Source organism: Melozone crissalis, unplaced genomic scaffold, assembly GCF_028551555.1.
Source record: "Melozone crissalis strain CALT ecotype California unplaced genomic scaffold, PUWL_Pcris_2 ptg000097l_1, whole genome shotgun sequence".
NCBI classification, from domain to species: domain Eukaryota; kingdom Metazoa; phylum Chordata; class Aves; order Passeriformes; family Passerellidae; genus Melozone; species Melozone crissalis.
In genome coordinates, this window is record NW_026535874.1 from 581487 (window position 1) to 589776 (window position 8290).

Genomic DNA, 8290 nt, shown 5'->3' on the forward strand with positions numbered 1-8290 from the left:
GAATTTCTTTTCCACGTCAGAAGGTTTTGCTTCTTTGCTTCCTTTTTCCTTACCAGCTGCGATATTTCATTGATTTTTTTTCTAGGGCTTTCTGCCTTTTCAGTGGAAGGTTATGCAGCAGAATGAAGGTAAAGCTCCAAGGTACTGTACCTTTGCATTTATTACCAGGTTATTTAATATAAAGTACTGATTGTGCTGTTTGTTTCCATATTTCATAGAATTAAAAGGGGACGTTTGCAGCTCAGCACCTCCCACCTAGGCAGCAGATGAGCAGGTGTCACACAGTGGGTCCTGTTGTGTTTGATGTCAGGTTCTTGGCTCAGCTCAAGATCTACCACTGTTCACAGCAAAACTTTAGCTTGATTGTACATGGGAGACTAATTGGTGTCACTAATGGATCGTTTTCACTTCATTCCTCAAAGAAATCTCCAGATAAGGGAACCGATGTGCCTCCTGCCCCCAAGGGATGTGTTCTGTGGTCTGTGTGTGTTTGTAATTCTGGGATGGCTGGGCCCTCAGTGAGAATTCTCCAAACTCCCCTCTGCAGGAAGCTCCAGTTCAGTTTTAGGTTTGCAAAGGCCTTTGATGGGGCCCCTTAGCAACAGCTCAGTCTTATCTGAAGGCTGTGCAGCTTCTCAGAGAGGAAAGATCTTTGCATGAAAAGAATCCTGGCTGGCTGTGGCTGTGATCTGCAGAGGGAGGCCACCAGTGATGCTCTGTGGGGACCGTGCTGTTCAGCACCATCTGAAGTGACCTGGGGAGAGGGCAGACGGCAAAGTGACAAAGCTGTTCCAGAGACTATCATGCATTAAGTTTCCACACTCATTTTCTAATCCCCATTTTAAAGTTACCAGCTCCAGTCTCCCCTGTTCATCATCCTGCTTTTCCTTTGGGTATGGGGATGCTCCTGCTGTAGGGTGGTTTAATATCCATTTAAACTGCACCACTTATGCACACCTTTATGTTGTGTGACAGTTCTGCTTAGGCAGTTATGGTAATTGGGAACATCCAGTTATTCTGCTTTTTAGTGCTAGCAGTCAGTGGAATTTGTACCTCTGGCATAATGGTGGAAGTATTTTGAGCAGAGGTCTGTTATATGAGAAGAGTAAATGGTTGGTGAAATGAAAATACCAGGCTTAACTAAAAAGTTATTTAAAAGACACTTGCCTGGAAGGTTGACTTGCATATAAAGTGCTTGGATGTGTGAAAGAAGTAATTAAAATGCATGATGATTTCTGGGAAAAGTGTGTAGAACTTGCCTCAAAAAAACTTCCACAACTCCTGTGCAAGGTACAGGAAACCCCGTGGAGCTTAATTTAACCCAGAGATCAGCACTTCTGCACTTCACATTATTCACATAAAGGTTTGGAAATCTCTCCCACGCCCTGACCCTCTCACAGTGTCAGTCAGAGTGGGTGATATCCTGAAACAGACACAGCCAGTCATGACGTGTAGCTGACATGGGGCAGATAGACCTGCTCTGCAGCATTAGGGAGGGTTTGAAGGGTCTGCTTTCAGCAGAAGTAATTTTTCTTCGGCCAGAGGGGCCAGAATATCTGTTAGCTCATTTGGATCTGTGAGGCAGATCTGTGAGGAAGACACAATTCCTTTGGCACTATGTTCACAGAGCCACCATTGCCGGGGCTTTACAAGCCCTTGGACATGAGCTGGAGGACACAGGGCTGGAGCCCTGAGCTAGGCAGAGGATCCTGATTTGATCACTGCATGGTATTTGTCAACAATGGAACATAGGAACACCCTTTGCTTTTTGCTAATTTTCCTGTTGCTTCCCTATATCACTTCTGCTGAATTTATTTCCATCACAGAAAATTGTTCTCAAAGCTAAGAAGGTAGAAAGCTCCAGCCCTGAAGATTCCAGGCCCTCACTGACCTGGAATCACCAGACAATCCTTGGCAATTGGTACTGTTCTCTTACTTTGTTAACAAAGATGTTGATGGCAAATTTGTTAACCTTTGCTACCAAAGGTGTTGATGGTAAATGTGTCTGTGATTGAGAAGTGTGGATACAGCACTTTGAAGAAAGGAAAAGCTGCTGCTGTACAATCTGTGCCCCCCTGCACACCATCCTCCTCCTCTTCCACTGCTTGTCTTCTCTGAAGCAGGAATCTCCCATGTAAACAGGGAGCACCAAGCAATCCATCATTTGCCAGTTAACCCCAGCAAAGGGCACTGCTATCTCTGGAGGAGGCAGCTTTTATTCCAAGTGAGGCTTCATCTGCCTCTGACCTTGTGGAGTTTCTGTTGGAACAAGGAGCTCCCACTGCACTTTTCCTCCTTCCAGATTGAAACTGAGCAGGGGCTGAGCTCTCGCCAACAGAACAGCAGACAAAGACTTTTTTTTCTTTTTTCTTTTTTTTTTTTTTATTTTTTTTACTAGGATAACAATCTGGAAGTGGAAAGGAGAATGATGTCCTTTTTTTGGATGATTTCAGCTGTCGGATGCTTTGAGCAGTAAAATTGCTGTGGGCCTGTGCAAGGTTAGAGCCATCTTCAAAGAGCAAGCCTGGAATGGGAGCAAGCCCTTGAACCAGCTAATACAGGTCTCTGCACCAGAGTGCAGCCCACTTGTAAATTCCTTGTAGGATGTGCTGCTGAACCGCCGCTGCTCTGTGGGAATGTTGTTTTCCAGAGTGTGCTCAATGTACTACTGAAGTTCATGTAATGGCTTTCTTGTTTATCTGCTTGAAGAAATCATGAGAGCAATAAATTCCTTTTCTCATTAAGGGATCTATTGGAATTGTTGTTCCAGTGCTTTCCACCTGAGAGCAGGAGCAGTGATTGATTTTGTTTCTCTTCAAGCTTCCTCCACACATCCTGTTGGCTGCAAGGGATTCTTAGGGAATGGCTCAGTGACTTCCATGGTTTCTGGTTTCCAGGGATGAGGCATCCTCTCTGGACAACCTGCGCCAGCATTTCACCACCCTCAAAAAAAAACAACCAACATTTTTTCCTTAGAGCTAGTATATGGGAAAAGCAGGGCACTGACACCACACTGCCTCAGCTACTGGCACCAGGTCCAGAAGACTGGGGTTGTTTTTCACCTGGTACAGTCTTTTAGACTGTACATGGCATTCATAACTAGATAAGAGAGTATTTATCTCCAATTTAGTCAATTGAGATGTAATAGCAGCTCTAAAACAGCTACAGCACAGGGGGGTTCATGTAAACACAAATAATATTCCCAGGTTTACCTACATAATTTCCTTCTCTGTTTGCAGACTGTGACACAGCATCCTGTAATGATCACACAGTGATCACTGCAAGAGTGAAAAATACAGCTGGGTTCCCCCATCCTTGGCAGCTACAATATGGTAACAATAAAAGCATAATTATTCGAAGCACATTTCTATATTATCTGTCATAGATATATCCACATGCCTTCAATAGCACTGTGCGGCCAGATGGTCAGAGACTGGGGCTTGGCTCTTCAGCAGGTTTTGACCAGGCGAAGGCCAGAATAAGAAATGCACAAGAAACATCTGAGCAATGTGGAATATCCTCCCAAAGTGCAGGGGGCAGTGCTGACAGCAGAGCCCTGGTAAAGGTCTGAGCCACCAAAGCACAAGGGGAAAAAGCCCTTCCTCTGCTCTGTCCCCAGACTGGAAGCAGGTGCTTGGAAAGACCTTTCAAGCCAGTGCAATAAACCAGAAAAGGAAGCTCTGAGCCCTTCATGGGAATCACTTGAGCAGGGAAGTCTTGCTGGCAAAACATTGTTGGTCACCAAGTGAGGCTGGAAAAACCAGGTACCAAGCACTAAATCTCTCTCTCCAGGGGTTTGGAAAACCTCTGGCTTCTGACATTTGGGGATGCATCAATAACTAGAAACTAACTACATGAAAGAAAGGGGGAACAAAAGCCAAAACTTCTTCTTGCCCTTTTATTCCTGGCAGCAGATAGGTGAAAAGAGTATTTTGTCAGCAGTAGCTCTGGATTATTTCACAACTGCACATCCCTCTTTTGCTGCAAGTTAGAAATGACAGTTTAATTCTTTTTTAATTGCCTCATCTCTAAAGTACCTGAAAGAAGCCGCTTGTGCCTGGGCTCTGAAAGCAGCTGATTGCTGGAAACGCAGTCAGTGCTCCTCTACTTTGGAAAGGGGCTCTGCAGAGAGGAGAGTGAGGGGGTGCAAATATTTTTGAAATGACTCTGTAGTTCCCTCATCTAGCGTGCTCTGTATTTGTGTGGGCTGTGTGTTTTGCAGTGCTCATCTGGCTGGTGGAACGGGAGGCTTTGGGATTTTGTTTGTATGTATTTGAGGCTCTTTAAGCTTCCCAGGCTCCTCACCTGCAAGAGGACAGGAGGCCTCTGGGGCTCCTGCACTCCCAGGGCCATTCCTGCAGGGACCTGGATTTTTGAGCAGGAGGGGATATCAGGTGTAAGGAGCACAGCAGCTGGCAACTGTTTCTGCATAGAGGTGTGTTTGTCCTTGCTCACATCAATTCATGCTTAGATCTGACCTCCTTTCTCCTTCTTCTCATAGCTAAAATGTTCACTTGAAAGCACAGATTTTTATTTTCTGCACTCTGTTATCGCTTCTCCTGCTCTTACAGAACAACCAGGAAACACAGCGCAGATGTTATGAATTACAGAGGTGCTGGGGCTGTGCCAGCTCTCAGATCTGTTTCTGCTGGTGGCTGAGGAGCTCCCATTTGCAAAACCAGACAAGCACTCCTTCCCTCAGACATCCTCCAGAATGATCTCTGCACCTAGGCAGCACAACAGGAGGAGAACAGGGGACAAAAGAATGGGGTCCTGCATCCAACAAATGCCTTCTGTTGCAAGGCACAAGGGCTTGGTGTCCTCTCATCCCTCCCAGCCCAGGCAGTGCCTTTCTCCTCTGCCCACATCACACACACTGCACCATCATGGGGATCAAAAGGCTTTGGACTCCAGGATTTCCCCCCAAATCAATGACTACAGGGCAATGAAAATAAGTACTTCGATATACTCATTCTGTCCTTTTATTTCAACAAAAGCAACCATCAAACCACTTCTAACTTAGCAAAAGCTACAACTCAAAGGACTAAGGAACATATTCCAGAGGAACACCTTCCTGACATAGTGTAGAATAATACCATCTATCAAAACAAAAAACGGCCTCCTAAGAACTTTCCTAAGAGATTTCTTCTTCTTCCTAGGACTTTTCTCACCTCTACTCCAAGCTTTTAGAATTCTTAACATAATCCCCTGGCTTCTTTCACTTCCTGGAGTGAACCTCGATGTGTAATTTATTAATGAAAGAGGAAGAGAAGGCATGAGATGGCCTTCACCCTACTGGCAGGGAGCATTACAAATTACTACATTGTATTTCACATAAAAAAACAACTTTATTAACACTCCTGTTTATTATCCTCATGTTCCTGGTATGAACATGGGCACACATGGGAAGGAGCGTGAGGCACTCACCTCTCCCTCGGTGCTCCAGCTCAGGTGTCTTCTGGCCACGCTGCAGACAGCACTGGGTACACTCCAGACAGTCCTGGGTCCCTTGGAGCCAGAGTCCTCCTCGGGTGGTGACACTGACAGGCGTGGCTCAGCTTCTGTCCCTAAAGAGACTAACCCTAACACTAACCCTAACAACTAAGCCTTACGCGAATATGAGAAATAACACTATGCCTAACGCTAAAACTAAGCCTAACCTTAATGCTAATCCTAAGCCTAAACCTAACCCTAAGCGTAACCGTAACCTTAGACTGCAGGGAGCTTCCAGCAGGCTTGGGGAGGGGCTGTGGGGGCAGCGCTCTGGACCCAGGCCTGGAGTCGAGGCCTCTGCCCTGCTCTGAGGGGCTCTGCTGGGCAGGGCTGGGCCTTGGCCTGTAGCATGCCTGGCAGCTGCCAGGGCTCGAGATGTGCTGGGCAGGTCCCCACATGCCTCTTCTTCCCGCGGCATGTCGGGCTGCCCCAGGAGCTGTGGGTAGCAGGGGTTCACCCAGATGGTGCAGATAGTGATGGCCCTGCTGCCTGGCTCGTCTGACAGCTCCTCACTCGTCCCGGCATCCCCTGTGGCAGCTGCTTGATCTCTGGTTTGGGGAGTAAGCTCTAAGTGTCCTGTGCCTTTGCATGGCACCAGAGGTTTTGGTTCCTCCTCACAGGACACATAGGCACTCTCCTCCCTGCTGCTGCTGCTGCCACCCTGGACATCCTCTGAGCTGTCCCCCTCTTCGCTGGGCAGCCCTGCCAGGAGGATCTTTGCTTCTGCCATTGCCCACTGCCTGCAAGCTTCCACCTGGCTTGGGGAGGGGCTGGGGGGCAAGAGACCCAGAATTGTTTCACGACTGGAGTGCTCTGTGCAGCTGTGAGAGGCTCTGCTGGGCAGAGCTGAGGCTTGCCCTGAGGCTGTGCATGGGGGAACGTTGCTGCGCTCTACCCCGGCCTCGCCATGCCTCACAGAGGGCCTCACTTCTCTGCTTCTGCAGCTCTGATCTGGGTCCTGTTGCCCCTGGGACAGCTCTTTGGGGCTGCTCGCTTCCCAGGCCGCCTCCTCACCATCTGGTGTTGACAGGACAGCCCCCAGTGCTGCCCCTGCCCCCGGCCCACGGAGAGCTTCCAGCGGGGTGGGCGAGGCTGTGGGGGGACAGCTGGGGCCGTGCGGGGAAGCCGCCCGGCTCTGTGGCCCTGCTGCGGGGGCTGTCGCTGCCGCCACTGCCTCCATGCCCTGATCCCCGTGCCGCTGTGTCCCCAGCTGCCGGCTGCGTCGCCGGATCACAGCCGCCACCCTGCTGAGGATGGCACGGGAGCCGCGGCGCAGCGAGTGCAGCAGAGCCTGGCCGCGGGCCCTGCGGCTGTGCAGGGCCGCTGCCCGGCTCTCTGCTGCCGCCGCCTGCGCGCCAGGGCCAGCACAGGAGTCACGCTGCTCCTCGGCCTCCTGAGGTGCTGCCCCATCCCTCACCCCCTGCCTCCGGCGAAACACCAGCCACTTCTGCTTGGGCTTCGTGTCGGTGCTCGTCTCCTTGTCCGTGGACATCTTGGAGTCGCTCCGACACTGCCGTCCCCTGGGAAGATGCTGGCTCCTGATGGAGCTGCTCTCCTGGGAGTGGCACCCCCGGGCTCTTTGCCTTTTATACTGTCCCGGTCAGGGCGCGGTCCAAACGTCACAATGGGCTCTGGACACACGCAAGCCTCACGTCACAAAGGGGAGCACGGTCTGGGGCGGGGGGGGGGGGGGGTCGGAGGGGAGGGTCCCAAGTGTCTCCAAGGGCTCTGGGCACAGACAAGGAGTACAAGGAGTCCATCTCTCTCACTTTATCACGCAGAGTAATACACAAGACAGCTCACAAGGTTCATGAGGCAAAAGAAAAGAATCTGCTCATGAGCTATTGGAACAGAATTTTGAAACAAAAGAGACCAAAGACGCATGATGGCCTGGACTGCTTCAGTGTCTCTTTGGCTTTAGTTGAATTCAAAAGATTTCCTTCCTAATGTGATTGGAAGTCCTACACTGCAAACCCTTTTAAGTCTGCCTTTGCCTTGTTGTATCTTTCTCTAAGAATACCACATTTGGTTCATCTCTTGAAAGGTAGAAACTGCTCAAATGCTGCTCTGAATTGCTGTGATGTCTGGGCTGTAGCTGGGTTTCGATGTGATTCTGGTCAGGATCCCCTTAGGATCAGTTTTGTCGTGATATGAACTGATGCAGTAAGCTTGACTTAAGAGCGGCACAGTCTAACAGAGTCAGTCTTTGAATGCTTCTGAATATTTCCCCTCCCTATCTGCTGCTTTTCTTTGCAAAGCTGCAGGTCCAGGGCCTTGAGGCAAAGCCCAGTGTGCAAATTCCTGCCGCCATTCTTGCCTTCCTGCAGGACACTGACAGAACGTGGTTGTTTCTGTTATAGGGTAGTTTCCCCAGGCTGGATGGCCTGGGCTTGGTCTACAAGGAAAAATATGGGTGTTTACAGCCCCTGGACATTAAGAAACAAAGACAAATGAAACCAAGCCCTGCTGCCGCCCGCACTCTCAGCAGGCCCCTCCATTCCCGCCTCCTGCCCTGAGGGCCGTGGGGGCAGGACAACGTCCTGAGGGCAGCGCCGGGATCGTGTGGCCAGAGCCTGGATCCTGTGGGCAGAGCCTGGATCCTGACTGCATTGCCCGGATCGTCTGGGCCGAGTTTGGATTCTGAGGGCCGCTCCTGGATGCTGTGGGCAGAGCCTGGGTTGTGTGGGCCGCGCCTGGATCCCATAGGCATCACCAGGATCCTGAGGGCAGTGCCCAGATCAATCAGGTAGCACCCAGATCCTGAGGGCAGCTTTTGGATTGTGTGGGCAGTGCCTGG